Source organism: Sorex araneus, chromosome 3 (assembly GCF_027595985.1).
Source record: "Sorex araneus isolate mSorAra2 chromosome 3, mSorAra2.pri, whole genome shotgun sequence".
NCBI lineage: Eukaryota > Metazoa > Chordata > Mammalia > Eulipotyphla > Soricidae > Sorex > Sorex araneus.
In genome coordinates, this window is record NC_073304.1 from 139,858,258 (window position 1) to 139,882,306 (window position 24,049).

The 24,049-nt window shown below is 43.2% G+C and overlaps 1 protein-coding gene across 3 annotated transcripts in view; it reads left to right on the forward strand.

The window, feature by feature from the left end:
• DTD1 (D-aminoacyl-tRNA deacylase 1) overlaps positions 1 to 24,049 on the forward strand; it is a 231,145-nt gene that overhangs the window by 180,145 nt on the left and 26,951 nt on the right. Inside the window, exon 5 of one of the 3 annotated variants that reach the window (XR_008629346.1) lies at positions 12,932 to 13,064. The exons of 1 other annotated variant lie outside the window; for it this stretch is intronic. The gene's annotated coding sequence lies outside the window, so the exon portion shown is untranslated. The remainder of the gene's footprint in view (positions 1 to 12,931; positions 13,065 to 24,049) is intronic. One more of the 3 variants, XR_008629347.1, reaches the window with a different exon arrangement.

The following is a 24,049-nucleotide window of genomic DNA, read 5'->3' on the forward strand; positions in this document are numbered from 1 at the left end:
GGCATGGGCGCCCGGGCCGAAAACCCGGCCGGCCGGAGCCGAGCACGGGCCCGACTAGGGCTGGCTCTGTATCCTGCGGCTGTTTCAAGTTCAAAGCACACATTTTTTTTTTTTTTTTTCCGCGCCACCAAGTTCGTACCTTCTCACCGGACCCACAAAATGTCGGACACCACGCCTTCTCCCGGAGGGGAGAGAGACCAAGAAGGAAGGTTCTTTCCTCCGTTAGCCGGCGTGGGGCAAAGGCTTAATTCACAGTCTCCATACATGGGTGCAGGCACTTGCTGGAACCCCAATTCCTAAAGCTGTCTCTGGTTCAGCCTGCCTCTTTGATAGCGTGTTTTGAAGTTTGGTTTTGTGGTTTGACTTTCCTGCTTTCAGTATTACTGACTGTGTGGTTTGCATAGACAGCTAGACCACTACTCTTCACTGCCGTTGTACCTATGCAAGGGCATAGATACTACTGTCCCTGTTAACTTTTCATCTGCTTCTTTTGGGGAAGTTAAAATTTCTATTCATATCCTGAAACACGATTTGTGGCTAATGACAAAGATACCTTGGTCCAGCCTTTGTTTGGACCAAAGCTATAGTATTTATAAATACATTTTCTTCCACGATGATAAAATTCATGAGAGTCTTATGGTATGCCAACATCTCTTTTTAGGAGTAAATGGCTATGATAACAAAAGATTTCTCCCTGTCTCTGTCTCCCTCCCTCTCTCCCTTTCTCTCTCCCTCCCTATCACCCTGTCTCCTGAAATGGAAAGGTTTGTTGGAAAGTAGAAGAGAAAGAGAGAGAAACTCCTTAGCCAGGGAGGAACTTAATATAGAACAAAAGATTTCTAAAAAAGTACGCCCACTGCAGTTTTGATTCCTAGGGTAACTGCTTGTGGATTCTGAGACTAAGCAAGCTCAGCCAGGACATGGGCATTCAGAGCTGAGGGTTCAGTTAGATTCTGAGAAGTGCTATAATACCACTGAAGAGCATTTCCTTTTCTTTGACAAGCTGCATAATTGACAATTTTAAGTTTGTGATCAGTACGTTTATTTTTTTCTCTTTTGTAGTTGGAAGCAAGTTAGATTGTTGGGGTTGTTTAAGTAGAGCAGTGATGGCAAATGAAATGTCATCATTCAAGCATGTTGTTTAGGAATTTTGTGGGACCAGCGAGATAGTGCAGTGGGTAGGGCCGTTGCTTGCCTGCAGCTGACCAGTTTGATTCCTGGCACCACATATGGCCCTCAAGTACCACCCAGATTGATCTCTCAGCACGAGCTGGGAGTGAGCCTGAGCACTCCCCGGTGTGGCCCCAACCCCAATATCAGCCCCCTCTCCCAAAATAAATTTCATTATGTAATATTTGATCCCCAAAAAGGAATGTGCACCTTTTAGCTAGTCTGATTCTCAATCTGTTAGATCTGCAATCCAATGAAGACTAGACTCCCAGCTATACTGGGGGTTTTCTATTTCTTCCCTGAGCACTGTCCCCTGTCTCGTTTGTTGCACCCCTGCTCCTCTTTCTCAAGAAGGTGGATAGCGTATATGTATGCTACTAAGCTACAGTGTTTTGGCTTTCTCTGTTGAGGGCCTTCTCCAGTGCTGTTACTTCTTCACCTCCCTCTTTTCTAGCGTCTTTTAATTGCGCATACTCTCATGCTTCAGCAGCTTCCAGCACCAGGCACAGAGGTTCTCAGAAATGAATTTATGATGTTTCCTCTCTGTGTTTTAATAATGAAGAGTTTTTAATGATTATAAGAGTTTTAGGTTTTAATTACTGCAACCATACATTTTCCATGGTAATACTTCAAATGGTTAATTGATTTGTATAGAAAATCTGTAATGTATTTAACTTTTTTTGGTTTTTTTTTACATTTTGTTTGGACCATAGATTTTGCTGTTGTAAAAATCAGCATTATGAACATCCTTTTGTACACTAAGTCACTTATTTTCTTTGAAGCACTGTGATTTACAATACTGTCTATGATTGGGCTTCATGCATACATCACTCCCAGCACCGAACCCTCTGCCAGAATACCCACTTCCCTTCACCATAACCCCAAGGACCCTCCCACCCACTCTCTGTCCCCCAGGTAAGCTGGGTTCTGTAAGCTCCAGTGCCTTGCCTTTGGTATTCTATTCTTCCTTACTATTTTCTTTATGTTCCACATTTTAGGGAGTTCATTCTGTATCTGTCTTCTTCTGACTCACTTCACTCAATGTGATAACTCTCCAGTTCTGTTCATATAGCCACAAACTGGCTATTTTTCCTTGTAGCCAAGTAATATTCCATTGTTATATATCACAGTTTTCCTATGCGGTCATCTTTTCTTGGACACTTGTTTGTTTGTAAACCTTGTCCATACGGAATATAACTGCAATGAACATAGGGGTGCAAATGTGTTTTTGAAATATTTTGGGCCGTTTGTGGTAGATACCAGGAAGTACAATTGCTGAGTCATATGGAAGCTCAATTCTTAGTTTTAAGAGAAGTGTCTATATTTATTTTCGTAGAGGTTGAACCCATGGTCATTCCCGACTGAAGTGGGTGAGGGTTCCTTTCCCCTTACATTCATGGCAACGTGTGTGTGTGTGTGTGTGTGTGTGTGTGTGTGTGTGTGTGTGTTACTGGTGCGAGGTATCTCATTACTGTTCAGTTTGTGTTTCCATGATATTAAGTGATGGAGGGATTATTTTTGTATGCCTATAGGTATTTTTAAGGAAGTGTCTGTTCATTTCTACTCCATTTTTGATGTGGCTATTTTTTTCCATTAAGATTTACAAATGTTTTTTATTTATTGGTTATTAACACTTTGTCAGATGAATGCTGGGCAAATACTTTCTCTCATTCTGAGAGATACCTTTATATTCTGGTCATCATTTACTTTGCAGTGTGGAAGTTTCTTAATTTGATGTACTCTCATTTGTTTATCTTTGTTTTTATTTGCCTGGCCATGACATTGAGTCATGAAGGTGTCTCCAGATTCAGTGTCGTGGAGGGTTCTACCAATGTTTTATTTATGTAACTTATGGATTCAGAGTTGATAATGACATTTTAATCCTTGTTGAAGAGGATTTTACTTGTTCCATCTCATACTCTTGGCTTTTCATATTCAAATCAAAGATTTAGTTGGGCACCTTATGGTGTCTTTGGACTCTCAGTTTTATTCCATTAGCTGAAAAATCTGTATTCCAGTGCCACACTGTCTTGATTACTATAGCTTTGCAGCTACTTACTAATTTTTGTTTTTGAGACATATACATCCAGTGGTATTCAGGGTTTATTCCTGACTCGGTGCGTAGTGGTCACTCCTGGCAGTGTTTGGGAGTCCATATGTGTTTGCTGGGATTGAACCAGGTTGGCTGCATGCGAGGCATTTGCCCACTGCACTAAATTTTTGGCCTAGCCACTTTCTTATTTATTTGGTTTTGTTTTGGATTCACATGTGGTGCTTGGGACTTACACCTGGCTCAGGGCTTCCAGATGACTCCTGGTGTGGCTCAGGGTGATGTGGGCAGGCAGGTAGGGAAGGCCCCTCCCAAGGCAATGGCAGTAAATTTCCTGGGAAGTAAACAGTTTTCTTTTTTAAAATAGTACCTGTAAATGCTGACTTTCTGAAAGAAGGCTTATTAGAGACCGTGTCTGTTCTTTGATTTTTGTTATCTTGAGATCTGTGTAAACCATTTGCAGTACAGGAAAATTCAGCTGAATTTTGCTGATTAGAACTGACATTTCATCATCAGAGGAGAGATCCAGGAACCTTTCTAGGCCAATCTCTGTTCTGTAGTCTTCATTCTTCATGAAGTGATGCTTTTGGTTGTGGTTCTTATTTATATTTTGGCCAGGCCTTGTTACCTATTCAGGTGTGTGTTCCCTTTCCTTTCTCTTCTGATATATTGTAGCAGTTATTTCTGATATTCCCCAATAATATGCTAATTAGGGATCACAAAGGGCCTACTGCTTCACAGAGTTGGGGAGAAAGGACTGCAGAGTTTAAGTTTAAGAAGAGAATTCCCAGAATGACCACCAAGTGGGAGCTCTTTGGCACTATTGTGGCAATGTGGGAAGATGCCGTCATTGACAACATTGACGAGGAATACGATCGACTGGTTTAGCATCTCTATATTGCATAAAAAATGCTGGAAATGGGAAAGCCACAAACAGACGCCTGTCTTTGGAAGCTCTCAAGCTCATTCTCATTCGCCAATGTGGTTTGGCACGAGCCTCAGACAATCACAAGCTAATGTCCAAGCTCACAAAGCCAAGCAGAGAATCGATAAAGGAAGACCTCAAAGAGAGAAGAACGGCAGTGTTGGCCAATGCGGCCAAAGCCGGAAAAAGTATTCGAAACGCTCTCCTGTCCTTCGCCAACTACAAGACCAAGATGACTGCCCTCCAACATTCTGATGGATCTATCACATCTTCCAGAAGGGCAATGGAGAGGATTATTCACGACTTCTGTCAAATGTCTTTGACAGCCACGTCCACCTGCCCACATACCAAATTCCGCAGGATGGATATGTCATTCCCAACGTCCTCCCTTCCAAAATCTGACACGTCATTTCGTCGGTAAAGACGCGTACAGCACCCGTTCCAGACAAGGTCAGACCCAAATACCTAAAGAATCTGCCGCCAGTACTCATCAATACACTGGCTCAGCTCTTCACACGCTACCTGTCCATATGCAAGGTTCCATACCAATGGAAAACTAGCAGGACCGTTCTGTTGTACAAAAAGGGAGACATCCATGACATCAGCAACTATTGCCCAATCTGCCTGTTGTCCGTCATCTACCAGTTGTTCACTCGAGTCATCCTGAATAGAATAGGCAGAACACTAGATGAAAGACAACCATGCAGCAAGCCGGGTTCCGAAAAGGATTCAGCACAATCGACCATATCCACACAGTGACCAAACTCATTGAAGTTTTGCAAGAGTTCAAGATGCCGCTCTGTCTAACATTCATCGATTTAAAGAAGGCCTTTGATTCTGTTGACTGAAGCAGTTACCGAACCCTAGCCAAACAGGATGTTCAAACTCAGCTATATTATGGATTCACCACTAGGAGATCTCACCATTCTACAGGGAAGTGATCGTTGACGTGAAGAGAGGAGTTTGGCAGGGCGATACCATTTCACTGAAACTCTTCAGTGCCACCTTTGAGAACATCATGTGGGAAGGAATGGGAGTGAAGATAGATGGTCAGCAACTACACCACCTCCGCTTTGCTGATGGCATTGTCCTCATAACGCCAAACATTAGCCAAGTGGCACAAATGCTGGCCGACCTTGACTGCGAGTGTGGAAGGGTCGGACTGCAGCTGAATCTTAGCAAAATGATGTTCATGAAAAACGAACTAGTCCCTGATTTCCATTTGCTCTCAATAGAATGAACACCTCCGAATGCAGCAGCTATGTGTACCTGGGTCAAGAACTCAACATGAGGAACGACTTGGTGCCAGAACTGCGCAAGAGGAAGAGAGCCGCGTGAACACCTTCAAGAGTGTTGAAGAAGTGGTTAAGAGGACGAAGAACTTTCGGCTCTGGGCACATCTTTTCAACTCCACTGTTCTTCCTGCACTAACATACGCCTCAGAGATCAGGGCTCTATGAAAACAGCATGAGAAAGCTATTCGGGTATCCCAAAGAGGAATCGAAAAAGCCATGCTAGGAGTATCACCTTTCACTCACGTGAGAGAAGGAATCCAGAGTTCTGACCTCCATCGACGATCAAGAATCAGGGATGCTGTCTCATTTGCCAAGGTGTCAAAAATCAGATGGGCCAGACACGTAATGGGATTCAGAGACAACCACTGGACTAGAGCTATAGACTGGATTCCATGGGACATCAAAAGATCGCGTGGCCACCCACCAATGAGATGGTCAGACTTCTTCGTCAAAACCCTGAATGCAAAATTTGAGGCTCTTCCTATTCCTCGAACGAGTAGATATCATTGGGCTACACTAGCACATAACAGGGACAAATGGAGATGTTACTGGTGCCTGCTCGAGCAAATCAAAGATCAACGGGATGACAAGTGATACAAGTGATACAAAGGGCCCACTGTAGCAGTGCTGGGAACCCTAGTGCTGTGTGCCACTCTGCAGTCGGGGTTGGACCTCGGGGATCATTTGGTATGGAGTATGGTCTGGAGGGCAAAGTCTCCTGCCTCCGTGCCAGGCTGTCTCCATGGGGGCCCCTTGGAGAGGGGCAGGTTGAATTTCCCTCCCTGCTCTGAGCAGAGCCCTGGCAGCCAAAAACCTCCAGAACCCAGCCACATCCATGCTCAAGGCCCCTCTCCACATGTTTAGACAAGCCTCACACATGAATCCAGAGGAACCCAGGTGTGTGGGATCTGGAGCTTAGATCTCCAAGCCTACTCGGATCGGGACTGGGCCTCCTCCGCCCAGATCCCCATTTTCCAGTAGCTTGGCAGTCACACCCAGAAACTGCCCCCAGCAGCCGTGTAATCCCATCTGTGGCCAAGGTCCAGAGATATAAAACAAAGCTCTTACTGTCTCTTTCTCTCTCTCTCCAAGAACCCGGCAAGCTACTGAGACTATATTGCCTGCATAGCAGAGCCTGGCAAGCTCCCTGTAGCCTATTAGATATGCCAAAAACGATGTAACATTTTTGTTACGCGTAACAATAATGGGTCTCATACTCCTGACTCTGAAAGAGCCTCCAATGCGACACTGTTGGGAAGGATGAGTAAAGAGAGAGTGCTAAAATTGCAGGGCTAGGACGAATGGAGACATTACTGGTGCCTGCTCAAGCAAATTGATGAACAACGGGATGACAGTGATGCAGTGAAACAGAATAGCCCTGACCTCGCAGAGAACTGGCGCCAGTCCCAGTCCATAACAGACCCTGAGAAGGCTGGACCCCTTCAGAGGAAGCTCCAGCAGGAACAAAAGGCCAGGAAAGGAATTTCAAAGAAGACCGTCACCACTCCCAACCCCTTGGTAACCTCTTTAGCAATAGACTTTAACCTAGGTAGAAGCCCCACGTGGAGGCAGGTTGGAGAAACCCTATAAAAGCCACCTGGAACAAAGGAAGCTCATATGCTGCCTGAGCCCATGACCAAGCACACATTAGCACATGTGGTGCCTGCATCTCCTCTCTTGAGATGTGTACTTTCATGTCTAGTGCTGGGATGTATGTAGGGGCTCTCTCTGACCTTGGAGAAGCCCGGGTTCTCTCTTAAGCATGTTACTCTCCACTCTCTCCCACTTTCTCTTCCTCCTTCCATTCAAAACCTCCAACTGAAATCTGTTTTACTTCACTGCTTGTCTACTCCTGAAATTCCTTTCTGTGAGGCAAAACAAGAGCCAGGTAACCCTGGGTCCTGGGTGGAAGAGGCGGATGGGGAGAATGTGATCGTCTTTTTCCTCCCCTCTTCACTTTAGTCTCCAGTAGGGCTCACCGACATCAAGGGGACCATATCTGGTTCTGGGGATTGAACCCAGATGCACCACATGCAAGACATGCATCCTATACCTGCTGTACTATCAGTCTAATCCCCAGTTAGCCACTTATTTTTAACAAGATAAATTCTAAGAGGGGAAACTGTTGCTCACAGCGTACATATACTTGGTGCTTTGGAATGTGCATTGCCAGATTTTATCCTCATGATTCAAATTTACATCTCCATTGCTGATATATAGTGTTTTTTCTTTAAATACTTGAAAATACTAATTATCTTTGTTAAATTTTCATCAATTAGATGAATTATAACTTGTCTCATTGTTTTCATTTGAATGAATTAAATGATGTATTGAAGTTGAACTCTTGGGGCTGCGATAGCACAGCAGGTAGAGTATTTGCCTTGTACGTGGCTGACCCAGGTTCGAGTCTCAGCATCCCATATAGTCCCTTGAGCACCGTCAGGAGAAATTCCTGATTACAGAGCCAGGAGTAACTCCTGTGCATTGCCGGGTATGACCCAAAAAGCAAAACAATAAAAATAGGGCTGAACTCTTCTTAAAGTAATATGCTTATATTTGCATATTTCCCCCTATTTAATGTGTCTTTCCTACAGGGTTTTTTGTGCTCCTCCCGCACTGAGGGTGAATTTCAGTAGTTGGCTTCCCTGAAAGCCTCTTAGGGATTAGACTAGACACTGCTATTTCCTTCCCTGTTGGGTCTCCATCCAGTGGCAGGCGGTATGAGTGTGAGCAGTGAGGAGTGTCGTGAGTAGAGCTGTTCAGAGCTGCATCTGCAGACGTGTGGTTTAGGAAATGTGGGTAGGACTGCTGAGATGGTGGAGGCTGGGCAGAGACTGCTGGGACCCAGCTGGAAGAGAGAAAAATTTGATTCCAGTTCCATAAGAAGCCCCAGGAATAGCAATCAGGAAGTTTACCTCTCCTGAGAGCTTGGAAGAGCAAGCAGGGGTTCTGAAAAACGGGTATGGACCTATTGATCTGGCAGGTGGCGGGTTGCCGCAGGTTGGTAGTCCTAGTCCTGTAATGGTAGATGCCGGCCAGCTCTAGGGCAGTTGGGAGCAGTAGCTCATGAATCCCCAGGTGTAGTCACTGTTGTATCTCTTTTATTTCACAGTTCATGTCAGTGTATCTCTAGGGACAAAACAGCCCCTGGAAACAGGGTCCCCTACATCAAGAGCCACAACCCAGTGCTGCTCTTTGCATCCCCACATGCTTCCTGTCACTACTCTCTTCGTGCCCACTCACTGTGCGGCCTCTCTGCTCCTGCTCTGCTGCTCACTCTCTCGCCAGTAACTGGCTGCTGTTCTGTGCTCACCATCACCTGCTAATCTGAGTTGTTCATCTGTGCAGTTAGGTGCTCTAAATCATTTCCTTTTTGCTTTTGCTTCAAGCATTCTGCCCCCCCTTTTTTTCTTTTTGGGTCACACCTGGCGATGCACAGGGGTCACTCCTGCCTCTACACTCAGGAATTATTCCTGGCGGTGCTCAGGGGACCATATGGGATGCTGGGAATCGAACCGGGGTCGGCAACATGCAAGGCAAACGCTTTACCCGCTGTGCTGTTGCTCCACCCCCACATTCTTCCCCTTTATGTATTCCTTTCACTCTGTTTACACCCTCTGTTCAGTCTGCCTTTATGTCAGTTTGTGCTGTGTGTTTTATATAGTTAAGCTTTTATTCAGTAACCAGCTCTTATATACACACACACAGACACAGACACACACACACACACACACACACACACACACACACACGGACGAGCTGTCCTTGTCCTTAGCTGTTTCTGTTATTTCACTTGCTACACCCCAACTAAGCAAAAATTAAAATGACCAATTGAATCTTCTAGATTATCTTGCTATCTTCCTCTCCACCCCCTGTGGGTGCACGACCCCTACCCCCCATCACTACCTCCATAACATTGTTAACACTGTGACATGTGTTTCTGGAGAGTGGTCAGGAGCTGCAGCTACATATCAGTTCCCAGTTGGCGCTGTGTTGACACCATTGGGTGGGTGGGGGGTGGGGGTAACTGTGGTGCTCCTGAGAGTACTGTCTTGTTCATTTTATGGTATTTTCAACTTAACCATTTAAAAAAATATTAGGAAATAAACCTATTCTTTCAATGTTCGGTTTTATTTTGGGGCCACACGTGTCAATGCTCAAGTGTTACTCCTGACTCTGCACTCAGGTATCACTCTTGGTGGTACTTGGGGACCACATGGGATGCCAGGGATCGAACCTGGGTTGGCCACGTGCAAGGCAAGTGCCCTGCCTTCTGTACTATTATTTCGGCTCTGGAAATGAACCATTCTAAGGAGAGGAAAATCTGTATTCATAGTGTTTTCTTACTTTAATAAGTTCAAAATTTTAATTAAAGTAATAACGTGCATAATTTAAAAATTATTTTTAATAATTTAATTTAATAATATAATTTTATAATTTTTAATCATATAGGAACTGGAGAGATAGTTCAATTGTAGGAGGACATGCTTTGTATGTGTGGCCTGGGTTCTTTCCTGGTCTTATATAGTTCCCTGAACATCTCTAGGAGTGGCCCCAAGCACCTTTGGGTATAGCCTTGAAGCTAAAATAGGGAAAAAAAACCTTAGAATAGAAACTAACTCCCTCTTTTTATTTTTCTTTGTCCTTGACCTTTTCTCCATAAATAATTGCCTTTAACATATCGTAGCTATTTCTTTGGATATCTTATCTCTGTACTCAGTTGACCTTTACACTATATTTATTAAATTTTTACATTGTTTTCTTCATACCACTTATAGTTAAGGAATTAGCACTGTTCACCCCACTGTTTATTTTTACAGCATTATTATTTTTAATTGAATTAATAAACTCTGTTAATCACTACAGAACCAGATGTAGCCTATGATTTTTTTGTTGTTTAGCTTTATACTTTTCTGAAAATATGTAGTTACCTTTCTTTTCTTAAAATTTTGCTGAAAGCACTGTATTTACCGACTGTTCCTAGACTTTGATGTTTCCAGGCACTGTCCCTATAGGCTCTTTGTAGCGACCCGCCCCCTGGAGCTCTGTACCCAGTCACCTTTGGACAGTTACTCTCCTGACTGCTGAGGATTGTTTTTTTCCTTTTTGGCATAAATATGGCCTTGATTTCTCTCCCAAGTTGTATCTACTGTTTTCTGCACCCTGTGTATTTCTTCTTTCTGGATTTTTATTATTTTGCCCCGTAATTCTTCATTGTTCCCAATCTGCTCCATTGGCATTTGTACAATATATAGACCAAGTGGGGTAAAGAGAAAGCTCTGCCCCTCTTTTTAAGACTCTTGCAAATTGAAGAAACATTTTGAATCATTTAAAGAACTCTATTAATTTAAAATCTTCATGAGCAGTTTTCTGTTACCAATTATGCATTGGAATACCAAAATGAAATTGTTTTAGTGTCTCCTTGAACTTTGCTACAGTTCATGATTATTAACAGACATGTGCCAACAGCATAGTAGATGTTGACTTAAGTCTAAATTTAAAGTCAATGTTTACTAAATAGTTGCCTTCTTATTTCTGTCTTCATATCAGCTTATAGCTAAGGAAGATAAGGGCATAGAACGAGAGAGAAGCCATATTCACTCGCTGTGTGAGAAGGCCAGCTGCTGACTGCCTAATAACAGGCCATTGTTTCTCTTCCAGTGTAAGAATGCTCACTTCTCTCCCAGGACTCTTGACACTTTACACTTAGCTTCTCCTGAAGGAAAAGCGCAAGTCCTAGGTGTGATGAGAATTCAGAAGTGTCAAAAATGCATCTGATACCACTGTGATGCCTAATAGGATTAGGGAATGAAGTGCAGCATAATAAAAATCTTGTCTAGTTGATCATATAATTTATGTAATGGAGACCAGTTTTTTTTTTAAGAATTAGTATATGTGTACACTTTCTCTCTCTCTCTCTCTGTCTCTCTCTCTCTCTGTCTCTCTCTCATATACTCTTCCTGTTCAGAGTTGCCCGATCATCCCTTTATGTTATAAGACTTTTCAGGTCTTGAATGAGAATAATTCTAAAACTAAACATTGCTTGTCATTGTCCAGGCATACTGTCGAATTCTGGTTAGCAAAGGATCAAGTAACAAACTAGTTACTTAATAGATTATCCCATTACAACATAACTTGTTTCAAAGTATTAAAAATAATTCCTTTGGGGGTTCCCTCCCCCTTGAGAAAAAGGACAGAAGTACAGTAATCTACAAGGTTTTCCAAGGCAGTAGATGCTGGGTGGAGGTGACGCTGGAAGGGAAAAGTCTACAAAGGCCATGCTGATGATTCTCTCCTGGGGACCTTTTGGTGCTGTGAAGGGTGCAGGATGTTTTGAAGCCCTTCATTTGGAGTTCTCAGTGATGAAGTAACTCCTAGAGGTATTAACTACCTACCAGTCTGGACCAGCGTGCACTCAGACCTAGTTTCTTCTTCCAGGTCAGATGGTGCCCTCAGGGTTAGAGTTGCAAGGACTTCAGTTCACAGAGGTTGGGTGTTTTTTTTTTGTTTGTTTGTTTGTTTTGCCACATCCAGTGGTACTGAGGGCTTGTTTCTGGCTCAGTGCTCAGGGATCGCTCTTGGCAGGTTTGGGGACCATGTGGAGCGCCAGGGTTTGAACCTGGGTCAGCCACATGCAAGACTATCTACTGTACTGTACTCCACCTCCCCCTGCGCTCCCCACCCCCATGGTTGGAAGTGATAGGCTGGCAGTTGGCTCTCCACTGATGCTGTGGGTGACCTCTGGGTATGGGGTGTAGTGGACACTGACAGCAGCTGCAGCGTGGGTTAGCTAGGATGACTTGAGGGCAGCTGAACTAACAGAGCAACACTTGGGTTGCTGTTGAACTCTCAAAGCATCCTTCCTGGCTTAGCAAGCCACCCCTGGGGCCTGGAGGCTGGAGCTGTTCCAGTGTGCCCATACAGAGGAGCGGGAGACCAACGGAGACTGAGCTAAGTAAGAATAATAGGAAAGACAACTGAACACTCCACCCCGCCCCCATTATTTTTGCATGCCTAAGAGGGTTATTGTAAACAATAGGGAATTAGAAAATAAAATTAGCTTGCACGATTTCAGATGGGAACAGATGCCTGCTTGCTTGATTTTTTTTTTAATTCCCACAAAAACCTCAAGCAGAGTTAATAATGTATGGAAATTAGGAGCCATGTGTGCACTTTGCTTCGTAATGTTTTTATTAAGCAGCCAGTTGATTTAAAAATAACAACACGACAATTGACATAATGTCAGGCATTGTGGTGTGTATGGAAACATTCTTTTCTAGTGTTCTATGAGGTTTTTCTTTACACAAAGTTTTTTTAAGTTTTTGAAATTATCATATAATATAAATTATATCGTTGTAATTTGATAAAATAAGTTGTCCAGATGTAAACTCCAGTTGTTTTTTTGAAAAATAGCTAAATGGGCCTGGGGTTTGTCTCACTGCCTCCCAAACTTGAGGTCTTGAGTGTTTTGATATTCTGTGTTGACCACAGGTGGTGAGCATACTCCCGCTGACTCAGCTGTCTTAGGCCCCAGGAGGACATCACATGACTAATACCTGTGGGAGAATCACTGTGACCTTTGGTGAGCTCTATAGCCAGCATGTGCAAGAGTCTCCTATTTCAGGTACCTGAAAATTATGTGTGCAAGCACCTGAAAGTAAAGTATGCAATCCCCAGTGATCACCGTGGCCAGGTGAAAAACACCACAGTCAGCTGTGCACCCCCCTGAGCATCACAACCACGTGTGCAATTTCCACAATCAGGTGTGAGAGCTTAGTCATAGCAGCAAGTGGAAAGAAAGAGGATGCAGGGGGTGGGCTGGGGGGAGAAAAAGGAAAAAAGATTAGTCAGCTAGGGGCCTGGGAGATAGCACCAGCAGGAGAGCCCATGCCCAGTATGTGAGAGGTCCAGAGTTCAATTCCTAGTCTTGAACGCCCCCTGGAGACCACTGGCTACAGCCCTGGGGATTCCTGGGTATCTTATCACTGACATGAGTCCCTGGAACAGCCTTGGATCCCAACTCAACCAACAGAAGCTGCTTGATGTAGCTTCTATTGAAAAATCAGTTAATCAACTGGAGATGGTAACCTTTGGAAGTAGATCTCTACAGATTGTTTAGAATCCCTCCGTGGATTCATACATTTGGCACATCAGTTGCTGATTGGGGTTTGCCTCCTTTTCTCTTTTTGCAGTGCTGACTTGTATGCAGCAGAAATAGCAGATCACAGACTTAGGATTTAGAGTGGCTCAAAAGCTGTTCATGTTATGAAGGCAAAGTGAGTCGGTATGAGTTGACACTAGGTCATAGGACTAGTAGGCAGACGTGTCCTCACCTGAGTGCAGTGGGGCTTTCTCACTCTCTGAATGTCTACTGCGGAAGGTGTCCCCACACCCCTCAGGACACGACTTGCTTCAGTGAGTGTGCTGGCTCCTTTGGGCTTAAGGGTTTTGCCAGTAAATGGTGGTGCAGTTACCTTCTGGCTTAGAGAACATGATGACACCAGCAGAGTGCATGGCGGCTCAGGGTGGCTAACTGGCCTAGCTTGACCCTGAGAAGACACATCACTGCTCTAGTGTTTTTGCATTCTCCAGTTTCTTGCACTTATATATTACCTTGAAATTACTCAAAAAACAGATAACTAGTGTGAGCACAGTTTAAGTGGCTTGACAGTCAGGCATTTTTTTTTTCTCCAGTCAGGCATTTTTTTACTGGTGGTTAGAGTGATGGGGTCTTAGGAAAGAGAAGAAGGATTATGGAAAGTTCTAAAGCTATCAGAGTTCACAGGGTGACTGAGCAGTTTGCAGTTTTTTGCTCTCTTAATTTATGTCTTCTAAAGGAACCTGTCTGGGCACACCCTTCTTCTAGCATCCTATCATTGCCATTTGTGCCCTGTGACATCAGCTGTGTCACAGTTGTGGACCAGCACCCTCAAGAGAAATCATACGTTGTGGTATTTTAAAACGTAATTGTAGAGGAGACATTTGATCTTTATGACTTGTCCATAAGACTTTACTTGAAATGTTTGCAAGGGATTGGTTGAAACAGAACTTTACCATCTATACTGTGTGCTATAAAAATCACAGTAACTAACTTCACGGGGCCTGATTTTTTTCTCTTGGTTTTTTTCCCCCCGCCCCTCTTTTCCTCTTTACTTTTTAATTAGATTTTGCTCATAGGTGGACAGAACAGTCTGGCAGAAAATAACCAGCATTAAAATAGCTTAAGGATAAAGTCATACTTAACATCGCCCTACCAAGAATAGACAGGCTTTGCTACCTGAGGCCTCAGCGAGCTCTCAAAGCCCTGTGCAGGTGAGCATTTGCTCCTTAGGGAGCAGGGCTGTCGAGAGGCGAGGCACCTGCTTCAGAGAGTGAGCGTGCCCCCCAGCCTGGCCACTGCTTGCCTGTTGCTAGAGTGTCTCTCCCAACTGGCCTCATGTCTGTTGTGTTCAGAGCAATCTAGGAATAGTAAGTTTCTGTCCTAAACCTCTTAGAATACTAAAGGTGACAAATTTGCTATCGGAATCTAAGGGTCACTTATTTCTTGTGTATGAGGACAGATTTTAAAAGAGCAGAAATTAAAATTTCAGATTATGGTCATGGGTCCTTGGGGAGAAGGAGGTTTTTTTGTGCCATCAATTGCAGTTTTTAAAAAAGAGATATAAAAAATTGTTTTTTGTGGAACTCATGAGAACAGACTAGGGAACATGTACAAAAAGACTAAAGACTAGGAATTTTTATGATCATTCCCCCAAATCATGCTGGAAACAAGTTGAAGATACCATCTCAAAAGTGATATACCATCTCACTTTTAAAAATAATCTTTCTGTCAGGTGCCTGCCTACCAGTTTGTTCCACAGTGACTCACAAAGCAAGTGGTTTCCTAGAACCCTTTCAAAACTGCACTTAGCAACTAATGACCTGTTTACTTTAGATTTTTGAGTGGCAGGCAGGTTTGGTATCAACAACAGACACATACATCCACTTAGCCAGCTGCTTTAAACCAGTCTTCGTGGCTGTTCCCAGTTGCAGAGCAGTGAACTTGGACTGATCTTCTCCTGGAGTAAGTAGAAGCTTCAGGAATCCCAGGATCTAGCAGTACATGCAGTGCTAAGCACTGGTTATTCGTTAGGCTTTTCTCTGCACCTCATTAGTGTCCATGGAGTGTAAAGGTACCCATTTTTTTTTTTTCTTTTTGGGTCACACCCGGCGATGCACAGGGGTTACTCCTGGCTCTGCACTCAGGAATTACCCCTGGCCGTGCTCAGGGGACCATATGGGATGCTGGGATTTGAACCCAGGTCGGCCGCGTGCAAGGCAAACGCCCTACCCGCTGTGCTATCTCTCCAGCCCCAAAGGTACCCATTTTGTGTGTTATGTTACCACATTGGGTCAGATGCTTCAGAAGTGTGCCATGCGGCTGGTGAGAGAACAGGGCAGGTAAGAATGACTCCTGGTTTATTTGGCATTTCATATATCTTAGGGGGTATGCAGAGCCACATTCTGATCTTGCAGTGTCCCGGGAAGTGTCTGGTCAGGGATAGACTGTCACTTATAGAAAAGCACTCTGGGCCAAGGAGGGTTAAATGGCTGCCTGAGAGCCTTTGTATTTCTGTACCCAGTGAACTGCTGCTCACTTAAGTGACAGATATCCTTTCCGTAGAGGTAGGTCCCTCACTCTTGCTGCCATTTTCTTTTCTCACATACTGGCCTAGAGCAGTTTGGTAACTCTGTAAGTGCTTTTTGGTTAACTGACGTAAACAGAAGTTGGAGCCTCCCTTCCCTTCAATTCTTATTACTGTCATTATTCCAAACAAAACAGGCCTGTTTATGCATCAACACACCTGCCTCTGCACTCATTCTCCAAGTGTTATGTTTGCCACCAAGGCAGAAAGATGTAGATAGACTATGGTCTTGCAGTGATTTATTATCGAGAAGCTTGAACTGTGTTTGGACCAGTTTCTTTTTAATTTGGCAAAGGGAGATGACCCAGCATATTTTCACCAAAGAGCACAAGTCCAAAGAAGGCTGACAGCCTGGCCAGCTGTGTGCTGTCGGCAGAATGCTGTGTGTACTCTGAGTTGTGGTGCAGGGTATGTCAGCACCTCCAGCTTCCTTTTCTTTAAAATGTGGCCTATAATAATACCCTTTATGCATGTCAAGTGCTTGGAACAGGATTGGTTTATTATAAGGGGGGGTTATTGCCAGATATTTATCTGGTAGACAGCCCCAGGAAGCCAGACACACTACTTGGTTCCCGCTATGTCCCTCACACCTTGAATAGTTTATGACTTGCAGCTGGTTCTTACCAGAGAGTGCTTAGATCAGTTAGTAGATGAATCAAGAAAGGACATGTGACTCTTTGGAAAGACTGGAGTTTGGTGGCAGAAGCTTGGAGTTTGGGCCTATCTAAGTCATTCTTACGCAGTGAAACCTTATGCAAATCCTATCACCTACTGAATAGCCATTCTTTTCTTTATTTCAGTGGGCATGAGATATTTTTGGTTCAGATGCAATAACTACAAACCAATCCAAGTATATTTTCAACAATAAGAAGCTTTGATGACATTTTTTAAAACTTTTTTTAAAATTTTATTGAATCACCATGAGATAGTTACAAGCTTCCATGTTTGGGTTACAATCTCACAATGATCAACACCCATTCCTCCACCAGTGCACATTCCCCACCACCAATATCTCAGGTATACCCCCTCTCATTCCCACCCTCCCCCTGCCTCTATGGCAGACAATATTCCCCATACTCTGTCTCTACTTTGGGGCATTATAGCTTGTAACACAGACACTGAGAGCTTGATGACTTTCATTAGGACAGTGGATTCATTCAGTATTGCCTGCAAGGCTCTCAGTGGATTCATTCAGTAAAAAACTAAGGCACGCCAAAGGGCATGCACTCTCGGGCTCTCCGGCGGTTCTGTCTCACCACCCGCATTTGGTGCTCTGGAACCGCTGTGTATGGCTGTCAGTCAAGGGCAGGTGACAGAAGAAAGAAGGCCAAACTGGTTTTTCGATCAGTTTATTTCATTCTCTCTCTCTGCTTCTCTCCCAGTTCTGGATCTCTCTCTGGATCTCTGGATCTGGCCCCCCAACCCACTCTTACAGCCTAGTTAAATCCCCTCAGCATGAGGGAGTTGGGGCGTACACACAGGTGTGGTCACAATCAATAGGGTAAGGTTCTTTTCCCTCAGGGGATGCTTCTCCTAGGACTGATTCTCTTTCAGCAGGAGGATCCACCCAAGGGCAGAGTCCCGTGAGTGTGTTTCTCCTCTCCTCATCCAGCAAACATATAAGAATTCATAATATTAATCATTTTGTATGGACACAATAAGAAATGCATTAAAGCTTATAGAATTGTTCTCCTGGGGCCGTCTTGATCTCAGACTACAGTGCTCAGGCCAGATCAGTCTTTCCTATTCCTAGCAGGGTCCTAGTCTCGTCATTACTTTTGGATCATGACAGCATTTGTCTATGATCAAGCTCTTATAGTTAAGAATTAGGCACTTTGGCCAGGCCCATCTCGATGCCAGGGTAGCACATAACTCACTGCTTGCCCTGGATCTGTCCCGTCCCTCATCAGGACCCTGCTTTTGGGTGCTAGGAACTGAGGGCAACTGAGGCTTAAGTGGAGAAAGCAGATGCCCGGAAATGAATAGTATTCGAAGTCAATTAAGTCCCAAGTTATAAAAACATAATATTGTCTTCTTGTGTCTATACAAAAAGGACATTGCTTTAAAGTAAATTATTCAAAAGGCATAAGGAAAGGAGAAAGGCAATATTAACTTATATAAATTCAGTATCCTAGGAAGGTCTGACCTTACAAATTAGCAGAGTCAGATTAGGGGGAGAAGCTGATTAACTCTTTTTTGGGGAAGAGAACATAGAGAAGTGATTACAGCTAAACAAAGGTATGGGAGAGATTTGGGAACACCTTGATGGGTGAGACTGGGGTAAGCCTACAGTCTGGGAAAAACTGGGACAAGCAAGGGGGGGAGAGGACAAAGTAATGTCATCCTACAATAGCTTGCAACACAGACACTGAGAGCTTGATGACTTTGATTAAGACAGTGAATTCATTCAGTACTGCCTGCAAGGCTCTAAGAGGTGTCTGTTTAGCTGTAGAGACCCACCTCACTGCAGAGCTCCCTTCTTTAATCAGTAACTCTTTGCGTCTGTATTCATTTGGGAGGGAGCCTTTCTCCTAAGCGTCCTTTGCAGTCCTCTCAAGTCCCTTGACCTTTATTTCCAGCACAGATCATTGTAACATCAGGATCATCTTTGTTGCCTCTGTGGTAGATGCTGCTTGTCCAGAGGGATGGAGGAAAAAGCTCAAGGGAGACTCTAGCTGTGGTGAAGGCAGTGAAGGGTATTTTTTTCTTGGAATATTGAGTTAAACCACTGCTGGTGTTTTAAGAGCACACAGGATGACATAGGTACAAGTGGAAATGAAGGTGGCCACTACCCCAATGACACTACATTTGTCAGGAGTTGGGTTTTAAAAACAATGGAATGCCCTGTTCTCTGGTGTTGCTTCAGTCTCTGCTATGTCTTACTGTCCTCTACAGAGTAACTTCATTCATTTTGCCACCTCTCCAGTCTCTCAAGTAGGTATGCCCTGAAGGAGTGTCTTGTAATGACCACATTTGACTAGCTTATTATTACATTATTCAAGTAAGAGCATGGTCATTTAGTTAAAAAGGAAATCCTTTATTTTCTCCATGGATTTAGTCATTTGTTGGGGAAGTTTGGATCTCATTATTTCAGTTCCTTTGCCGAGAACCTTCTTGAGAGAAATCAGCTGACAGGAGGATTGTTCCCTGGCTCCTGTTGTGTCCCTGTTGTGTGCGCCAGAACTGCCTCTGGCTTCTTGATTTGTCTCTCTAAGGCACTAGAACCAATGTTTGGATGTTGTCTCCTTTGCAGTTTGAATACTCTCATCCGTTGATAGAAAAGTAAGCAAATAAACAAAAGTACTGGTGTTTTACACTGTATGTTTTCAGGGTTTTAAGTAGTATATAGTCTTCTTGACATATATTTTCCAGTTAATTTGAAATATACTGACTATATGAGCCCATATGTAGTATCAATTTCATTTTCAAATTTCTCATTTGTTTCCTAAAAAATGGAACTCCTTGTCTTGAGATATAAATATCACATTTGGCTGCATTAGGTTCCACATTTTCTAAGAAAGGGCTGAGTTCACAGTGTTCTCACAAATAACTTTATTCTGAGCATGTGGCCATATATTCTTGGGGTTGTTTTAAGATAAATAATTTTAAAGAATAATCATCACATAGTTTAGAGAAACCTGGCCTATGCCAGTCACTTACATAATGGCTGCATGTGATTTGCCAGTCAGTTCACAGTAGCAGAGGATGGGGGTTGGGTGGAAGGTCAAATGGGTGATTTCGTGGTTTTGCACTCCCCGATGCTGGTGTCTCTGTTGTGAGTCGGTGGAAAATCAGATGAGAACCACAGGGACCATGGCAACCTCCAAAGCTGCTTTTTTGGGGAAATAACTCCCCATCACTGTCCCAGGATTTGGCTTCTCGCCAGTGGTAAAGAGTACAAAGGGACTAACAGGTTTTGTCACAAACGGGCCTTTCCAGGAGATTGTTGGTTTTTTATTTTTTGTTTTTGGGTCACACCCGGCAATACACAGGGGTTACTCCTGGCTCATGCACTCAGTAATTGTTCCTGGTGGAGCTTGGGGGACCATATGGGATACTGGGAATCGAACCCGGTCAGCCGTGTGCAAGGCAAACGCCCTACCCGCTGTGCTACTGCTCCAGGCCTCCCTTTCCAGGAGATTGAATCTTAGTAGAGAGACAAGACTTGGTTTACTTTTAACTTACTGGTGACAGAATTTTTATGCTTACCTCTCGGGAAACTATGGAGAGAGTCTCAATTGAAAATAAAAATCAGGAGTCTGGAGTGATAGTACAGCAGGTAGGGTGTTTGCCTTGCGTGCAGACCAGGATTTGATCCCTGGCATGCCATTTGGTCCCCTAAGCAGCTACAGGAGTAATCCTTGAGTGCAGAGCCAGGAGTAATCCCTGAGCATCACCTGGTGTGGCCCAGGCCCACTCCCACACCCTAAAAGAGAAAAGAAAGAAAAGAATAATCATACTTTTCTCAGTGTCTGACGTAAAACAGGTCCATGATTATATATGTTTGTAGATCCATACATGGATATAGGTAGCACACATGTACAAAAGTATATACGGACAGTGACATTATGTAAACTGCTGGCAGCAGAAGAGTACTTGTTATAATTACTATAGAACAATCTAATTTCTTGGGTTTTATGAACCAAGAATATAAAAAACAAAAATAAGGACTGGGAGGTAGTTTGTTGGTCAGGGACACATGGTTTGAATTATATCACAATGGGACCAGAGCTTGAACCCTTGGAGGCTCCTAGGCACTGCTGGGGGTGGGGGAGGTGGTGTCAAGGCAGTCCTCGCTACAGCCAGACCTGGGCAGCTCCATTTCTTCTGGCCCTAGCACTGAGCCCCATGGCCTGGTTGGCCATGTATTGCCCTTTGTGTCCCTGCCCCCCTTAAACACTGCTAGGGATTCTCCCCCCAAAACACAACAAAGCAATAAATAAATTAGATGTCAGCTTCATATTTTCAAGATCATTTTAAAAATTGGGGAGATATTATGGGTGTTAACTAGATTTATTCTATGATAATGTAGTATATATATATAGCGCTGTTGCACTATAGCACTGTTGTCCCATTGTTCATCGATTTGCTCGAGCGGGCACCAGTAACGTCTCTCTTATGAGACTTGTTGTTACTGTTTTTGGCATATCGAATCGAACCCGGGTCAGCACGTGTAAGGCAAACACCCTACCCGCTGTGCTATCGCTCCAGTCCAATGTAGTATATATACAAACATTAAATCAGTGTGTTGTATACCTGAAACTAACATGTCACTTATATTGCCATATAATTTTCTGGGTTGTGGGAAAATACACGTAAAATATACCATCTGACTATTTATATAGTTTAGTAATGGTAAGTATGTGCACAGTATTGTGCTATCCAAGATCATTTTGCACAAGAGTTAGGACTTCCATATACTGCACTCTATTATTTCTTTCTTTTTTTTTTTTTCAATTTTGTTGAATCACCTTGAGATGGTTAGAAGCTTTCATGTTTGGGTTACAGTCACACAATGATCAAACACCCATCCTTCCACCAGTGCACATTCCCCACCACCAATATCCCCAGTAAACTCCCCTTTCCCACCCTCCCCCTGCCTCCATGGCAGACAATATTTCCCATACTCTCTCTACTTTTGGGCATCATGGCTTGGAACACAGACACTGAGAGGCCATTATGTTTGGTCCATTATCTACTTTCGGCATACATCTCATTTGTGGAGTATAGAATAATGTAACATGAGGCTGACACCCAAGAACAGTGGATACGAGGGGAGAATGCACTCTATTATTTCATAAAAGAAATAGCATTTAGACACCAAAAGGGAAGCAGGAAGGATGACAGGCTGTCATCCTAGATGCAGAAAATTCCTCCTTATCTGTGTTAGAATAGTAAAGAAAAAACTTACTGTCCATGGAAAAATCATGGTGCAGTGAAAAGTATAGTAAAGATTACTGTGTAGCCATTACCCAGGTTTAAAAGTGTCAACCTTTGTCACCTTGGCAGCTCTCTCTTGTTCAAAGTGCCTGTGCCGAGCTAGTTGCTATTAGGCTACAGCAAGATGAAGAGCTGGTGCCAGAATGAAATCAGCTGTACCACTCAGTACCTGGTTCAGTAACTGATACTTTTGTACAGTAAGACTGTTGACGAAGAAAGGTGTGTATTTGTTTACATCCTGGCACACACATCTTATTACCCAAGTAAGTTGTAGTAGTAAGCTGTAGCAATTCACATCCTCACACTAGCCAGCATCCCTGATGAAGTTCTGATTTTGTTTTGTTTCTTTGTCTTTTTGTTTGTTTTTGATCCACACCCAACAGTACTCAGGGCCTAAACTTGGCCCTGGGGATCACTACTGGATATGCTTGGAGTCGGAGGTAGGGGGGACACTCTATGGGGTCTGGTAATCAAACCAGAGTCAGCTGTGCTGATGCAAGACAAGCACCTTACTCAGTGTACTATCTCTCTGGTCCCATAGTTTTGTTCTTATAGAAGTTAACGTTGACTATTAAAGTTAAAACCTACATAATAGTCATTTCTCTGTGATTTCATTCTCTTTCTTCCCCAAACTAACTATACTATGTTGTGGTTGGTTATGTTCTTCTGGATTATAGTACACCTGCATGAGCTCAAATGGCAATATATATTATTGCCTGTATAAATGGAATCCTATTAAAAATTACTGAAACATAATTTTGTTCACATGGTATGATCTAAAGACATTTATTTTGATACATGTAACCGATTTATAGTATGTTTGTGACTATATGCCACAATATTCTATTATCTGTCCTCATGTTAATGAACATTGGGTTGTTTCTGAGTATATGCTAATATAATAGTGCTATCCAGTGCACACACCTTGGAGCTGTTCCTGTGCACATGAGAGGGAATTAATCTGGGAGAGTTATCTGGGAGATCAGTTACTGGATCAAAGGCATAATGATGTTTTCATACACAAAATATTGCTGGCATTAACCAAACTACTTGTTTTCTAAAGTTTTTTAATAAATAGGGACTGGAAAAATATTACGAAGTCACCCGTTAATAAATTTGATTTTCTGGTAGAGTTCAACCAGTGCCTTGTATATCCTTGATATCAACCCCTTATCAGATGGGTATTAGGTGAATATCCTTTCCCATTCTGTAGATGGTCTTTGTATTTTGGTCACTGTTTCTTTTGAGGTACAGAAGCTTCTTAGTTTAAGATAGTCCCATTTGTTTATATTTGTTTTCACTTGCTTGGCCAGTGGTGTGTCATCTTTGAAGAAACCTTTAGCTTCAATGTTGTGGAGGGTTTTGCCAACCTTGTCTTCCATGTACCTTATGGATTCTGGTCTGATGTTGAGGTCTTTAATCCACTTTGACCTGACTTTTGCACATGGTGTTAGGTAGAGATCTGGGCCCATTTTTTGCATATAGCTGTCCAGTTTTGCCAGCACCATTTGTTGAAGAGAATTTCCTTGCTCCACTTCACATTTCTTGCTCCCTGACCAAAGATTAGATGATCATATAGTTGGGGGGGGTGTGTCAGGATATTCAACCCTGTTACATTGGTCTGTGGCTCTGCCTTTGTTCCAGTACCATGCTATTTTAATTATTACCACTTTGTAGTAGAGATTGAGGTTAGGGAGCATGATTCCTCCCATCTTCTTTTTCCCAAGAATTGCTTTAGCAATTAGTGGGGCTTATTGTTCCATATGAATTTCAGGAGTGTTTGCTTCACTTCTTTGAAGAATGTCATGGGTATCCTTATAGGGATCACATTGAATGTGTACAATGCTTTGGGGAGTATTGCCATTTTGACAATGTCAGTTCTCCCAATCCGTGATCAGGGGATACCTTTTAATTTCCTCGTGTCCTCTTTTATTTCTTGAAGTAGCGTTTTATAATTTTCTTTGTACAAGTCCTTTACTTTTTT